Below are 19,083 nucleotides of genomic sequence, written 5' to 3'. Positions count from 1 at the left end.
ACTAACTTGACCATTTTGAGTAAAAAATGTAATATGAATGTTCAGAAGGCAATCTTGAACACTTGAATAGACTCTAAACTCAGAAGCAGAAGTGTTTCATCTCATGGCTGTCTTCAAGTTACGTGTTAAGGTCTCTAAGACTCCATGCAAGTTCAAGTAGAAGAAAGGCATGTAAGTGCAAAATTGAATTCTCTTTATTCTGTATCAAGTAAAAAGGAGAAATGATGACCAAACTAAAGTCCTCATTGGTTGTTGGCATTGTTTATATGTCTCAATGAAATAGGCAACAAACAACAGAATCTGTCAAAAAAGTCTTTTCAGACTAATGAAACTGAACATTACTGAGCAAAAAACTGTAAGAAGATTAAGAGCAATAAAATAAAACTGTCTCTAACTAGAATGTACAAGAAAAAATAAAAATAAATTAAGGGTTGAGGATCTGAAATAATTCAGTTCTAATACTTAATACCAAGTTCCATTATTAGCAATAAGGCTTTCCATGTATGATAATACTTCTGCCATGCTAAAAGTAACTAGAAGCTACAGGAAACCAAAATTGTTATCAACCAAAAGTATGACATATTAATAGAAACATAGAATAATTATATTTATATAAGTATTTTGAAGTTAGTAAAGTTATTGAAACTGAAAGTTAGCCAAGAAGCTAGAAAGATAACATAAGATTGAGAACATGCCAAAAAAATTTAGAAGTTTCATAGTTCTGTGTCCATCAGGGGTCAAAACATACTTCAATGGCAATGGGTTTGGGTAGGTCATACACTGACCAGTTCCTAGTCCCTAAGATTTCCTAAACCTGGGCAAATCCCCTGTTTTGCAGCTTCTGCTTGGTCTCTGATCACACTATGACTCCATAGTTTTATTGTTCCAATCAAAGGGTTTAAACCATCCCCTTACATCTATTGTCCCTTCCTTAGGCTCAGAACAGCTAAGGACAAGAAGATCACAATTACAATGGAGATTCTTAACTTACTGATACATGATAACACTGCAGCTGCTGGACAGTTAGAGCCTATTGTCATACTAGCACATTTTATAAGTGAGCAAAGTAAGGTTCAGAGAGATTAAAAGGCTTGTGCTTTAGGTTGTACAGGGCTAAACATAAATTACAAAACTTGAAGTATCATGTTGATAACTATCTCATAAAACCCAAACCCCCAAAAAAACACAGTTATGATTCCAAACTTTCCTCTCATATCTACTACAAAATATACAGTAGGAAAGGACCAAATATCAGTTAACAGATGTACCTCAAACATATGTGCTTGTATTATTCATGTTATTAAGAAAATATGTTCACAAGGTCATAGCTCAATGTGCTCCTGGACTGTCTCCCACAATTCCCATAAAGTATGATGATTTCAACTTTAAATTAGATATAATTGTATTGAATATGATACAACAAATTAAGATCTGTGGCTATTAGTTTGGCTAAAATATGTCTCCACTCATAATAAAGCATCAATGTTGATTTATGAATTATAGGCATTTTCATGTTGCATATGCATACATGCAGACAAAACATTCTTACATATAAAATAAAAAATCAAATATAAAAGTAGTTTACTATACCATGTAAGTAATCATTTAATTAAAGTATTCAATATTTAAACAAGATTATTTCAGAAGTAAATTTACATGACTGATTTTTTTATGATATAAAAAATATGAATTTATAATTCAAAAACTATTATTTTACATGTATTATTAATATAAAGCAATTAATTCATATTTCGAAGTACACAGAAAATCTAGGTCTAATAAATTTCCAGGCATAGGATTATTTCTCCCCTTTTGCATAGTATGATCAAAGTCTTGCAAGTTCTCTTAATATTTCTCAAATGTATAAATTTCTTATGTTTTTCCAATATAGAAGATGTGTTATTAAAAGTTACCTTTTATAAAAATATTTTTATCTCAATTAGAAAAAATCAAGGCAGAAAACTACTGCCTTCCATATCACTAAGGAAAGGGAGTGTTAGCTTTAATGTATTAATGTGCTTCCAGTAGTAAATCACTTTAATGTGAATACCCTGAAGTTTTGGAGGTGATTTCGCTGAAGTCCAGGAAACCCTATTTTCAGAAAGCAACTGAGGTTGGGGTGAGCTCAACATCAGAGTGTGTGCTTATCATGAGGAAGCCCTTCTTTGATGTGGAGAAGTCAAGAGAGAATGGCTTCTAGAGAGTAAGTAAAATGTTTCCTCCTGGACTGTTAGCACTTTCTCAATGCACCTTAAAAGAGCAAAGGAAACTAGGTTAAGATAAGCAACATGTTTGGCTCCTGTCCCTGTTTAAATTAAACATATTAGTTGTGATTGAAAATGTCTTGAAATAGTGGGGCTTTTCAAACTTTTCTTAAGAATTCAGAAACTTTTCCCAACATTTGTTAAAAGGACTCTTAACGTTAATCATGTATCTTATTATGTCCTTTCTAAGACCTTTGCTGTAATAAAATAAGAAAATAGCTTCAATTTTCTTTTCAAATCCTGCAATCATGCTTCACAGGAACTTTCAATGAAAATTTTTTTAATTAATGTTAAAGTCCTTGCTAAGTGCTATTTAACACACACGTATATATAATTATTTAAATATTTATATATGTCTACTGAGAATACTCAAAAGGAGAATAAGATATAACATGCGATATATTTCTTTTACATGAATTGCTTCCTAGGAAGGAAAAATTGATCATTTGGCCTTTTCCTATATAAACTTGGAAATCCTGTGTAACAAGGTAATTTTCCACATAACCTTGTAGGTTAAGAAATGTGAGCTAACAAAGTTAGTTTCAGATAAATATTATAAATACATTATGCAGCTTAAATACTAAAGCCTGTTCATGCACTTTACTTGGTATCAGTACTCTGATAGTACATTTATATAACCATGTAATTACATTGTAATTTTCTATCACTTGTTACCTAAAATCCTTCTGTCAGAGCAGTATTTACTAGGACACTATGAATTTTTTAAAAAGCTTTAGGTGTAGCATTAACTATTTTTGAGTAAAACTCTTCTATTTTCAATCTTTACTTATTAAGGGCTTCATAGTACTATATAATTTAGGGTGATAGAGTTATTTTAAAAGCCTCTCACCTCTAGCTAAAACAATTTCTATAATTATAAAAATGATAGTTTAACTTCAGCATGCATACACCACAGAATGTGTACTTTATACTTCTGTAGATTATACAACTGAATGATGCCACATGAATGAGAATGTGAGCTAGGGAAATTGAGTAAGTGGATCCATCCTCAGAACTTAACTGTGCACATGTCTCACTGGAATGATTAGCAAGATTCTTTAGTCATGTATCTTAGAGAGTCAATGTCACATGTCTGAGGCTCATGTTTTAATCTTTCCTCTTTCATGAAACATAAAGCTTAAAACTGTTTGTTCGTACAAAAAAGAAAAAAAGAAAGAAAGAAAGAAAAAGAAAATAAAAAAAGAGAAAGCGTTCACTAGACTAAGAAACAGGTTAACTAGTTCATTCTTCAGAATTTTTCAAGTGGCTTCTCATCCTCCTCTTGTTTCAATATTGGCAAAAACGCTTTCAGTGTCACATAGTTGAATAAAGGCATTAGTAGTTGTTGTGGAGTAGTTTCACTGATAGACGGGAACACTGTCAGCTGCAAGTATCTCATCCTTACCACATAACAGCACAGCAAGAATCAGCAGAAAGCTTGGTCCTAATTTCACCAGCTAGTAAACTCAGCAAAACCACCAAGCCGAAAGTGCTTCAAGCAGCAGTACACTGGCTTCGATGTACAAAGGGAAATGTTCCTTCAAGAAAGATGTAGGTGGGTATAACATGGGGCCATGCTTAAACATACATGACACAAGAGGATAGCACTTCAGCACCAAGAAACTACTGAACGCCAAGAGAGAAAAAAAATAATAGCTAAAGAAAAATAAAGGTGGGCCATTTCTTCCTCATATACATCTCTTCTATTTCTCTGGGGGAGAAAGAAAGAAATTGCCTTAGGCTATATCAGTGAAAGACATTGATGAGCTTCTTTTCCTAAACAAACCAGTACCTGAGTCTCATATCAAAACTGAAATATGTGAGAATGTTCATGCATACATTACATTTTTTAATTTTGAGAGACAGGTATGTGAAACACAGAATGCAGGTCTTGTTCAAGGTCATTCCTTTTAAAAGAAATGGAAAATCACTAAAAGAAATCCAGAAGATGAAAATCTAGTGTCAACTTCCTTCAAGCTGACTCTCTGCTCCCTCCTGCTCCCCTGTGTTTCTCCTATTTCCTATTCGTTTTCCCCCTATTAGGAATGACTAAAAAGGGGATTTATAAAGGAAGAATTCCTGGCTGGGAAATTGTCTATCAATATCTTAACCCACCAGTGAGCCAGAGCAGTTCTGCCTGGGGATAATGTCTAACAAGGGGTGAGAGTCACATCTCAAATCCAGCCTTATCCTTCCTTCCTTCCTTCCTTCCTTCCTTCCTTCCTTCCTTCCTTCCTTCCCTCTATGTTAAGAGCCCCATTTCCTTATGACATTTAAGTTAACTCTAGTCTCACAAAGGAATGGCCTTTTTAAACCTAAATCACACCACAATATATATTTGAACTTCTGAGCATTTGAACTCTGGCTTATGGATTTGTCTGCTTTCCCTGAGGAACAGGTGCACAAAGATGAGAACTGACTTGCAAAAAATGAAATTCATAGTGAGAAAAGGCTAAAAGAAAGTAACACAGAGATGGGAAAATATGTATTTTTCAAGTACCAACATTGTTCATTTTAGTTTTCTTGGTCATCTCCTGGATATTTATGAGTTATTTGCTTGCAAATTACTATGTTTTCCAAGATTCCAGGCAAATTTAGTACAAAAAAAGGCATCTCCCTGTTAGACGTTTACCACATCTGATTTTCTGAGTCATGGAAGATTTCAAATAAATTCACACACACACACACACACACACACACACACACACACACACACACACACACACAAAGACATTTGAGGTGAAATTCTCTTAAATTCCTTTAAATCCGGTTATTTTTTAATGTTTTATTTTCCTCTCTATATTTTTTAATGTAGGCAATGAAACCTTCTTATTTTCTCCCTGGACCCCAGACAGTGGAGTAGATTGCCTTACTGCCAGAGTTGAGTTGGCCTCTATATTCTTCCTCTAAACTGAAGATTAATACTAAACTTGTCTGAAGAGTGGCTCCTCTAGACTTCAGGTTTGAGTAGAGAGTGCAAGATCAGTTGATTGTCTATGCTTCCGTTTTAATTGAAGGCAAAAGAAGGCTGCAAATGACCTGAAGCAATCCGGGAGAATGTGAGAAGAGAAAGGAGAAATAGGAATCCAGGAAATATGCACTTAGCTTCAATCCTGATAAATCATACAGTGTTTGAATGTCAAGCAGTTTTAGAAGCCAGCTTTTATTACATGTTCTTGAATACTCATATGTCGGGCACGGGGGGGGGGGGGGCAGGCGCACGATTTGAAGGGGGTTGTAGTCACAATAGATGGTCAAACAGCACCACCTACTCGTCTCCCATTTCCCTTCTCTCAGACCTAGGCAGCCACCCCAGCCACAATGAGCCCCACTGTCTGCCAGGGTGCTTGCTAAGCTCCCCAGCCCCGCCCCAAGTAGTGTCAAAGCAGAGCTGCCAGCTGCAGTGGTGGAGCCCAGCCCCCAAAGCTCCCTGCATTCACGGCCTTGTAGCACCACCACCCTGCAAGGGCTGCAGCAGCAACAGAATCTAGACTCTGGAGCAGTAGTTGGGGACTTCAGTATGCAGAAACAACTACAGCATCTACTCATTAGCTTGTAATCTGCAAATGCCATCATATGGATATCTATAGAAAAGAAGGGAATAGAAGAAGACAACTGGGCAGTCCCCCTACACTTCCTAAGAAGCTTTAGCAAAGAGAAGACACCACCCCACACTCTGCTCAGCTCTACTCCACACCTACATAGGTTGGTGCCTATCTCTGCCTCCTAGACCAGCGAACCATTGACCCACCAGGCCAAACCTCAGGTGGAGTGCTGCCAGTAGGCAGCTCCTGAAGGTGGGAGACAAACCAGCACTCCTTGGTTGAATTTTTCAGCCCCTTTTCACTGTGGAATTAAACATTGATAGGAATACTTTGGAAGTGTTTTATGTTGTTAATTCAAATGCCCTCGAGAAAGAGGGGAAATTTTCTATGGGGAATAGGCAACAGTGGTGACAGGAAAAGATGGAATGAACAAGGTGCAACAATAAGGGGCTTTGGAAGTTAACTAAATTTGTTCTGTTTCCTAAGTGAAGGGAATCTCCATTTTCACACATTAGATCCAATATATTAATTAGGCAGTCGAAAATCCAACCTGTTTTTAAATCAAAGTACTGGATGGAATTTTCAAAATACTTAGCATACACAAACAACCCTGGGCACAAGCCTATGTTGGTCACTGAAATAAAGCAGGTGGGGCCAGGGCTGATGTTGTCACTGAGGCTGGGGTTGGGGCTGGGGCTGGGTGGTGGCTATTGGTTTTGGCCTTGTTCTCCTAGACATAAAAATGACCTCTTTCGTGGTTCTATTTTGTTACATCAAACCAAAGCCTGGCAGTTAAACAGCTCAGTTCTTCATCTCAGCACACACCCATAACAATGAATTCCTTTCCACGCTAAGCAAGTCCCAAGAAAACTCCATTTCACATCAAAGTCTCCAGATGCATAATTCACGAGTACTAAAAGGATCTGGCAATACCTTGCACAACAAGGGAAGAAAAACAATTTGGTACAAGAGGTAAAAGAGTCCAAAAGGGGGGAAAGACGGGAGAGAGATTTTGATAGATGTGGGGGGCGGGGAAACAAACACCGGATCTCACTCCAGTATCCGGAGGGTTGGATACCAAATGGTCCGCAGCAACCATAGCCTGAAGGAAACATGAACCATTCAATCTCTGGCACCTTCAGTTAGGTTCAACGAGCCTGGCTCTACTCAAAACTATCCTCAGGCTTGATTTATTCATATATCTTTAGATTTCACTACCACATTAAATACTCAGGTATAGACTTAGATTTCTATGTACCAGAAACTGCAAACCTTTTCACTGAGCAAGCGCCCCTGGATATCCAGCCCTTCCTAATGATTTTCAAAACATTAATAAGTAAAGTAGCCTGCAATGCAGATAGGATGCTAGAAATAAGACCTTAAGGAAAGTGGGTGAGGCAAGTAGTCCTTCATTGTTACCTGGTGCCTCTAGGGGGAAAGACGGTCATAGGAGGACTTTCTGCCCGCAGGTAAGATCCAGGCAAGGTGGCTCCAGGTGGCTTTCACAGTCGTAGAGGGGTCTTGCTCATCACTTCGCTGCCCTTTACCACAGCTCAGCACCCGCATCCTAGGGAGTCAGAGGGGTGGCTCCTGCCACTGCTGCCGCTGCCCTTAGGTCGCGCTGGGTGGGGAATCAGCGCAAATCGCCCCATGAAACCGGTGGCTCCGCGCCCGGGGAGCAGGCAGAAGCAGGGCAGCCTTGCGCGCACACACACACACACACAGAGACACGCTCACACACACTCACACATTTTCAGCCGGCGCGCGCGCACTCACACTTGCACAAGCACTCCCCGAACCGCACCGGGAGAGAGAATCGGTGCTGTTCCTCCTCGGGATCCGGTCCGGAAGCTCACCAGCTAGTTGCTTTCTCACATATCCCTTGATCACGTCTCCTTCAAGTTCTCCAGCAGCCCAAATCCTTGGAATTCAAGAGCGGGTGACATTTCGTTGGGAAGTAAAGAAGTCCTAGAAGGTCTGTAGAAGCATCGGGTATGCTTTAAGCAGTTTGAAAAGCAATCCTCATTACCTTGCTTGTACAGTAAACCTGCTGGAAGTGCTGAAGTTTGGGTTTCAAATGTTATGGGCAGACACGTTCATATTCTTCGGACCAAAACAGCAAAGTCAAGATGCAAGGGAATAAGACAACTGCAAGACCCTCTCTTGACCTTGCAATGTACCTGGAAGCCGGTCAATACAGCTACTTTCCAAGCCTCTGGATTAAGAGATCCATACACCTGGGTCCACAGCCAAGCAGCAGCCCAAAACCCAGCCAGGAAAACCAATCTGGGCGTTCTCCGCGCTCTGCGAGAACCTGGGCATGGAGGGGCATCTCTGAGCTAACACATTTGCTTCTGGGCAGTTGGAAAAAGACTGTCAAATGCATCCGATAGGAGCGCGCACATACACACGCGCACAAACACACGCATACATACGCAGCTGGCTGGAAAACGGCTTGCAAAACACTAGAGAAACACCAAGATGACTTGAAAAGGTGGAAAACGTCCAGGTTCGTACCGAAAAACGGAAAGGCCAGGCACGAGATTCCAAAAGTCTTCTCAGATCTTTCAGTATTCATATTACTACTTTCCCCTTTTCTATTTCTCGTTTCCAGAATGTTTCATGGCTCTGCCCCACCCCCGTCCAGTTGCGCCTTATTTTCTGGTATAACAGACCATACAACATGAATTACATGGGTGCGTTGTGCTCACAGCTTCACAAAGTCAAGAATCCTCTCGAGCAGCTAGCTGAGAAGCCATTCACATCTTCAAGGAAAAAAGAAAAGCACACACGCGTGCACGCACACACGCGAATACACACACAAACACACACGTACACGCGCGCGCACACACAGACAACACACACGGTTCCGGCCGCTCTGCACAGGCTCACCGCCTCCCTGCGCCGCTGCACACCGCGCGATGGGCGCCCCTCCCGCTGGCGGAGGAGGTTGGAAGAGTCCGCAGCTCAGGCGCGAGGCGGGAAGCTGGGGTCCAGGATCGCAGCCGCCGCCCGAGCAGGCCTGGGAGAGCCGCTCCCCTGCGCGGTGCGTGCGGACCACGCTGGCCGCCTAGCCCTGAGGTGCTGCGCTCCGCGTTGCAGCATGGAGGCGGCAGGGGCGGCGGCGGCGGCGGCGCGCGCGGCCGTGAGCCCGTCCCTAGCTGCAGTGACGAGAACGGGCGCACCTCCCAGACCCCTAGAAACAGGAGACACTCCAAGCCTGGGCCGCTGCACTCTTTGCCTTAGCGACTCCGGCGTAGACGTGTTCAGAGAACCGATATGCCGCTGGCGCAAGGTGAGGGCCAGCGTCGTGCATCCAAATCCCGGAGCAGTGGATGCGCGGGGGCGTTGCAGGAAGGGGGGGAGGGGAAGCAGTGGAAAACACGAAGGTAGAAAGCGAACTTCAGGGGCATCTCCGCCTCTGTTGGAAATGAACTGCGGATCCCGTCGCCCACTGTCGGATGGTTAAGGGATTTTTAAAAGGTGTCACCCGGTCAGACTGTGACTGCTAATGGCAGTGTGAAAAGTGATTAGCTCCGACCCGGCGGAGAGAATCCCAGCCTGGGAGTACCGCCTGAAGCTCCCAGTCACCCGAGGCTGGCTTCCAGTGTTCCCTAGTTGGCGGTGGGTGATTTGCTTACTAATCAGATGGGAGCGGATTCTGAAAAGAGTATTTACATTTGGGAATCAACGGGGTACCGGGAGAAAAGAAGTGATGCAGCTGGCCACTTTAACTGTGCAGAGCTTATCTCGGCCCCAGTACTTGGCAGAAAGCAGGCCTGGCCACCTAAGTCACCTGCACTGGGAAGGACATGGAACCGGTGAGAAGTGTGGTGCCCAGGAAACCAGAAAAGCCTCTTGGGGAAGGATTGGGCAGGGCCCTCCCTGACTTTACTCTTGTAATACTGCCAAGATTCCCAGTTAATCCCCAGACTCTCGGACCCCAGCAACGTTTCCAGAAACCCCCTACAGCCAGCCATTAAAAATTAAAATAGAAAAAAAAAAAAAAAAAAAAAAAAAAAAAAAAAAAAAAAGACTCCCTTCAGTATCCGGAGCAGTCAGAACCCAGTCTTTTCCAGTTAGAGTTGATGTGCACTTGATCATTGGTTTCGGTGCAAACCTCTTAGCCCAGACATCAACCTGAACCAAACCTGAAAAAGTTAGGGGATGCCATGGGAAGTAGTTGGCTAACAAGGAGCCCTTCCTTGCCTACTTGGTAAAAACTTGCATCCTTGCACTGTACTGTCCTCCCAAGATAGGATACTTTGGAATTTTGCCTCCAATAGAAGAACCCCAGAGGCTTTACAGTTGAGTGGCGAATGTACAAGGCACATACACTCAGTCACACCCACGGACTCTATGTGAGCGCGCTCACAGGCACCCTCGCATAATCAAGACTCACACTGCTGCGTTTTCAGAGTCTGGAGTACTTTAAGTGGTAACTGCTCCCTTCTCTTCGCCCCTGGTCTTCCCTCTGCTGCCAGCCGGGTTCCAGGTTACAACCCTGGGTGGTTCACGCCATGGTTTAGCAATCCGAGTTATTCTATGGTTACTTGATTTCTGAGAAGCATGGCTGGGGATGCGTTTCCCGCCGTGCAGTCTCCATCCATTTCCGCCACATTGACTGGGGCTCCACGTTGCAGAGCAGTCCCCAGCGGCGTATTGCAGAGCTGGAAGCGAGTTCAAGTTCGAGAGTCCGAACATCTCTCCAAACAGCCAGGCACTAACCAGTAAGATTTCATACAATTTTGCAAAAGGAGCCTGGAGGATAAATACTTCAGCCAGCACCCTGGAGAGTCTCCACTAAAATCGTGAGTGCTTCTCCGTGGGTTTCTAGTCATGGAAATGGATAACAGAGTATTCTAAGAAATCCCAGGAAAGAGCCATCACCTCCTGGAGTCCACTTCTGGAGGCACTCAGGAGAAAGTGCTGCTTTCTGGCTTCCCTTTAAACTTTGCAGCTTTGAGGATTTCAGGCAGAGCTGTTGAGTCGCCCTAGCTTGGACTCCAGGCATATCCAAATGAGCACTTCCAAGTACTTTAGGATGTGGGGGTGACTCCTTTCCAGGACTGTCCCACTTGCTGTCCTGCTCAGGTGAAAGGAACCAAAAGTCTCCAAGATAAGTATTTGCTGATCTCAAAAGTGGACTGAATACATGTCAAAATATTGAATCAGAACCCAAAAGACCTTTGCCTATCTGGATTAAATAGCTTTCTTTTTCCTTGTTTTGGTTTACATTTTATATCCTGACAGAAGTGAGAAAAGAAATCACTGGCAATTGGGCGAATTGAGGAGGTTAATGGTTGGGAACAAGAAAAAATTTCAATTTCACCTTGGGGTTCCTTTAACTAAGCCAGTGAGGTTTTGCTGTGAGAAAGATGACATCAGCTTTTGGCTGAAGGCAGGAGGGAGGTGATGCACAGCATCTTGGTATTTTTCAAGGTCCAGCTCTCCCCAGGCAGAAATGGCCTCCAACTTGAGATCCTTGTGCAGTGAGCTTTGCTAAATATTTTCCCTCTCCTCTCCCCACTCCCTTTCCTTCTAGGAAACTGTGTTAAGGCAGGAATTTTTCACTCTGCACGTACTGTGTTGTTGTGTCGTTTGCAAGCCAATTCCAGATTGCAAAAAAGGAGGAAAAAATGTTTTATTTTTAGAATGTTTTAAATAAAGGTAGTTTTTCAAAGTTTTAAAATTAATATATATATATATAAACTTTTTACAAAGTTTTTAAACAAAAGTACTTTGTTTTTAGAAAGTTAAAGGAGGGGGCCATAGTGATTTTCATAAAAAGTGCCAGAGGTAACAGAATGTAGCTTTTATTGTTTTATAGTAACACACAATTGGGACACACACACACACACACACACAGAGAGAGAGAGAGAGAGAGAGAGAGAGAGAGAGAGAGAGAGAGAGAGAGAGAGAGAGCAACTTCTGGAAACTGATTATTAGGAGGAATTTTTTATTTGCTTATCTATTGTTGAGAACAGCTAACTCTAAAGTTGTTAAAGTTTCATCAGTTTATACACTTAGAATAGGATTCTTGGTACAGAATTTAAAGAAAAAAATCCTATCTTCAATAAATAATTTGGATTAAATTTGGCTTATTTTCTCAATAGACTATCTATCTTGATTATCTTCATTATTATCAAACTAAACTTAAGTCAGATCATTTTTACAAATATTTTCTGTCTCCTCCAGAAGATTATTCTAAGAATTGGTGGTTATAAACATTAGAATTCTCATTTTAACAGAATTTTTTAAAGGCTGTTTTCTTATTTTTAGACAATAAGTGGAAATGTGAATATTTTACAGTCAATTTGATACACAAAAAGTATTCCTAATCTCTGCATGTATTATTATTTTCCATTGGATTTCTTGAAACTATAACCCACTCCTTTAAAAACAGTATTAATTAAAGAGTTCACTTTTCTAGGTCTCCAGTTGAGGAATGTAGAGAGTCACCACATCAGTTCAGCCCTTTCCCCCTGTGCCTTCTATGAAGCACATTTCATTCAGAAACATCTCCAAGTTTTGAGTCATGGTTGAGTTATCAGCTTTTTGGTTTTTTTCTTAATAAAAGGCTCTGTGACCTTAAAAGTTGGAGGTGATATGAAGAAACAAGGAGAGATAAAGTTATAAACTGAACATATAAACATAATTTAAGGCAAAAGAAATAAATTCCATGCACTGACGTTTACTTTAATAGTTAACATAGTTGTGAGCTTCATAATATTTAATCACTAGCAGAACTGTGACCTTCACAGTTCTATAATGTTAAAAGTTTGCTTCTGAGCTTATTTCTGTCACAACCTATCATGAAGTACATGAGTGCAGAATATTCCAGCAACTAGGCCTTACTTAAAACAACTAATTTATCTCTCTAACACTTAATAAGAAACTGTTATACATAATTTGGACTAAAAGTGTAAGATACTATACTCATTTTTAGTATACTTCAAAAACAAATATACCCCTTTCTCCCTTAGTTTGTTATTTTTGAGCTTTTACTTGATTTGTATGGACACATCTATGCTCTGAAATATAGAATCATGGCCACAACTTCAGTCCCATGGCTCATGGTAAGACTGTTCCAGAGGAGAGAGGCTCTCAATTATTCATTGGGTAGAATGCCTTTTCTCTCCTTCTCTTTTCTCTCTGTCTCCCCACACCTCACTCTCAAAAAGTTAAGTTTCAATTTCAAATTTTGAAACACCCGTGCATTTGAAGAAGAAGAAGAAGAAGAAGAAGAAGAAGAAGAAGAAGAAGAAGAAGAAGAAGAAGAAGAAGAAGAAGAAGAAGAAGAAGAAGAAGAAGAAGAATGAGCTCTGGGCAGGGATTTCTTGAGAGATTATAGGAAAGGGAAGATCTCAGAGCTGGATATTGCTGAACAAAAAGACAATCCTTAAGCACTATTACAACTAACCACCCTTTTCTTTCCTTGCTTTTATTAGTATTCTGGCAAACAACCTCCACATTTATGTAATACACTCAGTTACTACAGACACAGTGTATCAGTCCATTGATGAATATCAACCACTTCCTCTATCATCAAAGCTACTTTGTCAAACTATATGAATCTAACTATGATTGTTGTGTGAAGCTATGCTAAAGTATGACTGACCCACCACAGTCTATACATTTTGAAAATAGAAAGGCAGCTTGCGCCCTAAAAAGGAAAGTTTCTTGTAAAACATACGCAGGAATCTGGGCTACTTTGGATAAGCTGTGCTGGTTGAACTGAATATCAAGTGCAATACTTTGAGACTTTTTCATATTTTTATAACGTGCTGGAAATATTACCAAACACTAGCCATTCATTAAGAATTTTTTTTACATTTTTGTTGGCAAATATGTAAAATCCCATGACAATTTCTACTTAATTTCTAAGATTAGAAAATCAAACTAGTTATGAAACAGTTATTTTAAAAACAAAAGTCTGAATTATTATTATAACTTTGTTTATGTATATGACAGGACACAACAAATTCTATTAAATGGAAGTAGTAAGGCATTTGAAAGGCTTTAATGTGCTTCTGTTAAGTGCCCTGTGATGAATTGTAGAGCAATTGCTTTATTTTACAGATGTAGTTGATTTTTTTTCCTATAAAATCATAGCAATTATCTGCCCCGGTTTCAAACAGATGACCACAGTGAGCAGTAAGATGACACTCACTTGGTTCAGACCATAGGGTTGGGTTTTCTGGAATACCAGCTCCCAGAGACTTAGACTAAGTATTTATTTCAATGAATTCAATTTAAATGCATCTACATTCAGATAAACGATGCCTGATGGGTTTTATGAGCATGACCACGCATAATCTCGCCCAGAAGTCTGTACCATATGCATATGTGCTAACATGTGCATGTAAATGTAAATCTGAGGTACAAATTCAGTATCGTGATGATGATGATGATGATGACGACAACGACAAGGTCTCTCACTGAACTGTGATGTAACTGTTTACATTAGGCTGGATAGGCTAGTGAGCATCAGGATTCACCTGCCCCCCCTGTTCTCCAACCCCAAGTCCTAAGGTTTTACTTGTGGGTGGGGATCCAAACTCAGGTCCTCATGCCAGTTCATCAAGCACTTTTTAGCACTGAGCTATCTCTCCAGCTTTCAGAGCAAGTTTTTGAAATCAGTTTCCATAGCACGACTTAGAAATTTTCCTCCACCTCTTCAGTAGTTGTTTTTTCTCCACACATGTAACTTTGGTAGGGAGACTGACTTATGATAGATTCTCTACTCATTTTTAAAATATATTCATGGTTTTCCTACTTCCTTTAATTACCCATATTAGTTTAGTTACCATGTTTTAAAGCTCCTTTGGTTCCATTGCTCTGCTCTGCATGGCTCAAGAATGGAAAGGAAATTTTTTTTGACTCGGCCATCAAACTTCTTTCTTTATATAATGAAGTTCAATTCTCTGCTGATAACTTTGCTGGTGCCAAGGAAAATTATGGATCACCTAGAACAGAGGAATTGACCACAGTTGTCATACTTCGTTTCTCACAGAGTGCTTAACCAACAACAAATTGATTCATTATGATCTTCATTGTAGTTCACCACTAAGATTAACAAAATCCAGATGTCTCTTTCCTGATCTCTTGTAAAGCTTTGGCAAGTCTTGTAAAACTTTCACATCCTACTTCAATTTTGTTTGCTTGTTTTTGATATTTACTCTTCCTTCCCTAGAAGGCAACTTTGGAATATCTAAACAGTGTCTTCCCACAATGCAAAGCATAGCACTTGCCCCAGCCCAGGGTTTGGCTCCCAAAAGCCATGTCAAGATGCTCACATCTATCCTAAATTCAGGTCTAGGAGGGATCCAAAACCTTCTTTTGGTGTCCTCAGACATTCACACACAGGTGGAGGTGGGTGTACACACAGACGAATAAATACAATCTTGGAATTACTTTCATTTGGCGTTTGTTGAGAGGTGAGCGGGTTGTAACCCAGCTGTCAGAAGCAGACTCTTTCAAGTCATGTAATAAATAACTCAGTTTCACTAAAGTATATTACTTACAATTGAATTTCTTAGCAAATTCAGTCTTGCACCATGATTTCTTATTAAGCCAGGGGTATGTGCCATCAAAATGATACTAAGATCTTCAGAAATATGCCATAGACATTCTACTGATACTGTTTTTTTTTTTTTTTTGGTATTAAATATTCTATCATGTGGATGGTATAATATTGGTAAAATTCTGAATACTGATGTTTCTCTGTTGAGATACTGTTTGGCTTTAAGATATTAGTCCTGGCAGCATACCTGTCCCCTTGAGGAGATCTGCCACAAAAAGAACATTAATAAAGATCCCTCCTTAAATATTACTGAGATTGTCCTTGTCTCTTCAGTTGATCATTAAGTATAGTGAGTCTTGGCTATTTTAGAGGTAGCTAGAACTCCTTGAATAGAATATAAAAATTGTATCATATTAATTGTTATTAAATTAACAGATTTTTTAAAAGTTGTACAACAGGAATACAGGACCATTATAAAAGATTTAAAATAATTTCATCACAAATATATTAAATCCTTATTAATATCTATACTTTATAGCAAATGAAACTATTGTTAGACATTTTAATTTAGTTGTATTTTATTGCTATGCAACAGTACCTTTTGCTGCCTTTAAAGTGATTTTGCAAAGTTCTAATGTTAATTTAAACTATCATCTGTAATATATTTTGGATTTGCATAGATATGCCAAATTTATAAGCAAAGTAATGTCTTTTTTTTTTTTTTTAGTTTGGTATATTTTAGCACATCCGTTACATTATAACTATTAAAAAATTGAAACCTTTTAAAGTAAAAAACGTGTTGTTGAAAATGGTATTACACAAACATTCTTTTGTGGGGAATTAGAAATTAAAAACTTGGAAGTTTGGAATAAAAAAAGGGAACATGGCATACTGTGAAAATGTATGTGAGTGAAGCCTTTATATTTTCTAAACAAATATATGGTGGTTTGTTTGTTTTATAGTTTCATAAAATACATTAATTTCTACACTTTTAGTGAAAATTTCAAAGACATTATGGATTCTTTGTTACACTAATAAACTATAGATGAATTTATATTCTATAGTGCTAAGTATTTATTTCACAAATAGCATGCTCCAGAAAATAGGAAAGTCTGGTGTAGCCCTCACATACTGAGACATGTTATGATTCATTAGTTTTCATTTATATAAAAATTATATATCTAGAAAGAAGAAAAGGAAGGTAGGACTCAAAGAATAAAGGGCAGTAACAAGTCAACATAATCAAAGTACATAAATAATCCCATATATTTTCTAGAAATTCCAGTTTAACTTCAAATACTAAGGCTTTCCTTCCAAAAATATTGCCTCTCACTCCACAGAGATAATTATTTCATACATTTTCAGTTACATGTGACTAAATGGATGATGTGTAAGATGGACAAGTAGAGAGGTGTATAACACGCAGATCTCTCCAAGCATAGGTATCCTTTCCAGATGATTTATAACTAAATCTATAGATCCAGGCATCACTCAGCCCTCATCAGAGAAGCTTCTACTTACAGTAAATGGCAATTAACAGAGAAGCTCATAAGAGCCAAAGATGGATGATTTCTAGGAAAGCAGTGATTTCAACATACAAAAAGACACAGGATCACAAGCTTAAGCCAGACAAAATCTAGGTATGGTAAAAGGGAGGTACACGTATAGCATTTCCCCTCCCTGAGGAGCTATTGGTGTTTTACTGCTTCTGGGAGAAGAAAAGTCCACTTTTAACACCTGTTACATAAACCATACTTCAGACCAGGAGGCACAGTCAGTAAAACTGGGTTTTGCCTGTGGTAGCAGAAATTACGTAGATAGGGAGATGAGCCTCTGGGCAGAATTGAAGGAAGAGGATAAACATGATTAAAAACTACGGTGCATGAAATTCCCAAAAGATGGTTAGAAGCATTTAATTTTAGAATTCTAATTTTACTCTTCTCAAAACAATTTTTGTTTTGTTTTATTTTGTTATGGTTGGGTTTTTCTGCTTTGGGTTTTTTGTTTGTTTGTTTTAATGCATTGGTAAACTCATAATTGACTCTTTTGTGTTTGTTTTGCCTTTCAGGGATAAAATAATCTCCCAGTGGGCTCATTTTTCATTTTTGTTTTACTTCAGTGCAATGTATTTTTGCTATGCTGTGCCCTGAGATGTAAGTACTCTAACAGAGAGGTGAGAGTAACGAATACAGCTTGAGAGAGTGGACATAGTCCTGAACAAAAAGCACTTTAGTTTTGGAAAAGAACGTGTCTGAGTATATATACAAGCTGATGAACCTTGCTGTGGCATTGCTACGACCTTGCCACAAGTTTTGCCCTCCAAATGCGGTATAGACCAGATTTACATAATCGATAAGTTTTTATTAGAAATGGTGTGAATATGAGACTTTATTTAATTTTGTGTTTTCTCTTTTCCAATGATACATATTTTGCATTTCTTTTTAATGTTGTAATGCATAAAGGAATGAAACAACCTATATTAACAGTTTATTTTGTGATTTTAAGAAACCGCAAGTTTGCCTCAGCTGTTTTAATATTGAACTGAGCATATTTTAGATACACAAAGCGTGAATGAAACAGATTGTTCAGTATGGTAGGGTATATTTCAAAGTATGTTTTATTCTAATCTTAAAATAAGAAGTGTTTAAGAGGTGAATCAGAATGGCTACCAGGAGCCACAAAGGGACCTGATGAGATATCTTTTCTTATGCAGCAGTCCTGATTAAAAGCCATTGACAATTTGTTCTCTTTATTGTTTCTGGCAGTGTAGGGATCTTCAGTGTAAACTGATGATGAACCAGCCTGGAACACAGTGTGTTATGCTTAACTCCAAATGTATAAATAATTCCTTTATCAACTATGACATTTGGTTGTACTGTGTCACTGTTTGTTTACCAAAATCATAATCAGAAAATTGACATTTATTAATAATTCAATATGTAGAAACTATGCTTTCATGCGCATATTCCTATCCTGACATGTTTTGTTATATTTGCAGCCTAAGAAAGAAAAAAAATTAACATATATATTAAGTTTTAGATTGTTTCAGAATAAAACAGGATCTTGATGTTTGGAAGGTTATTTCAGAGTTGTGAAAATTATCTTTCTCCTCTGTTGTTTATGTAATCCTTACACTACCTCATCAATTCTGACTGTTACGGTCAGAGAGAATTCTTGCTAACATGTTTTTCTTCTTAGAGCTGAAGTTAGTATAGTAGCAGTAGTCATTAACTACTCCACGTGGTACGAATAAGTGTAGAACTAATACATACTAGCAATGCTTATGTAAGAAATAATATTTGACTTCAAGAATTACTGTAAGTATACATGCTTATCTGTAATAACCACTTTAAAAATTGTCCTGTTTAAGGAGTAGTAAATGGTTCAGTCAGGGAAGTGCTTGCCAGGCAAGCATCATGACTTGATTTCAACCCCAAATACCTGCTTAAAATTCCAGGTCCTAGTGAGAAATCTTGACTCATGAAGCAGGATAAATTCGCAGCTAATTAGAAGCAAGATCTAACGTTATCTTCTGGGTCTTCTCTCTCTCTCTCTCTCTCTCTCTCTCTCTCTCTCTCTCTCTCTCTCTCTCACAACCACACACACACACACACACACACCACATACATGAGCATGCCTCACATGCAATATCCCATTCATTCACATTCGGAAGTGTTTGAATTTACATGGACAGAAATTTAAAATAAAATGACATTAAATGTTAATCTAACTCTCTTACTGAATTTCA

General features: G+C 39.0%; 1 protein-coding gene across 2 annotated transcripts in view; it reads right to left on the bottom strand.

Annotated features, from left to right (window-relative positions):
- Positions 1–19,083, bottom strand: part of Lrfn5 (leucine rich repeat and fibronectin type III domain containing 5) — a 361,151-nt gene that overhangs the window by 276,677 nt on the left and 65,391 nt on the right. Inside the window, exon 1 of one of the 2 annotated variants that reach the window (XM_051146700.1) lies at positions 7,229–7,527. The exons of the other annotated variant lie outside the window; for it this stretch is intronic. The gene's annotated coding sequence lies outside the window, so the exon portion shown is untranslated. Of the gene's footprint in view, positions 1–7,228; positions 7,528–19,083 lie in introns of those variants that run through there. 2 annotated transcript variants of the gene reach the window in all.

Source organism: Acomys russatus, chromosome 1 (assembly GCF_903995435.1).
Source record: "Acomys russatus chromosome 1, mAcoRus1.1, whole genome shotgun sequence".
NCBI lineage: Eukaryota > Metazoa > Chordata > Mammalia > Rodentia > Muridae > Acomys > Acomys russatus.
This window is presented reverse-complemented; position numbering and strand designations above follow the sequence as displayed.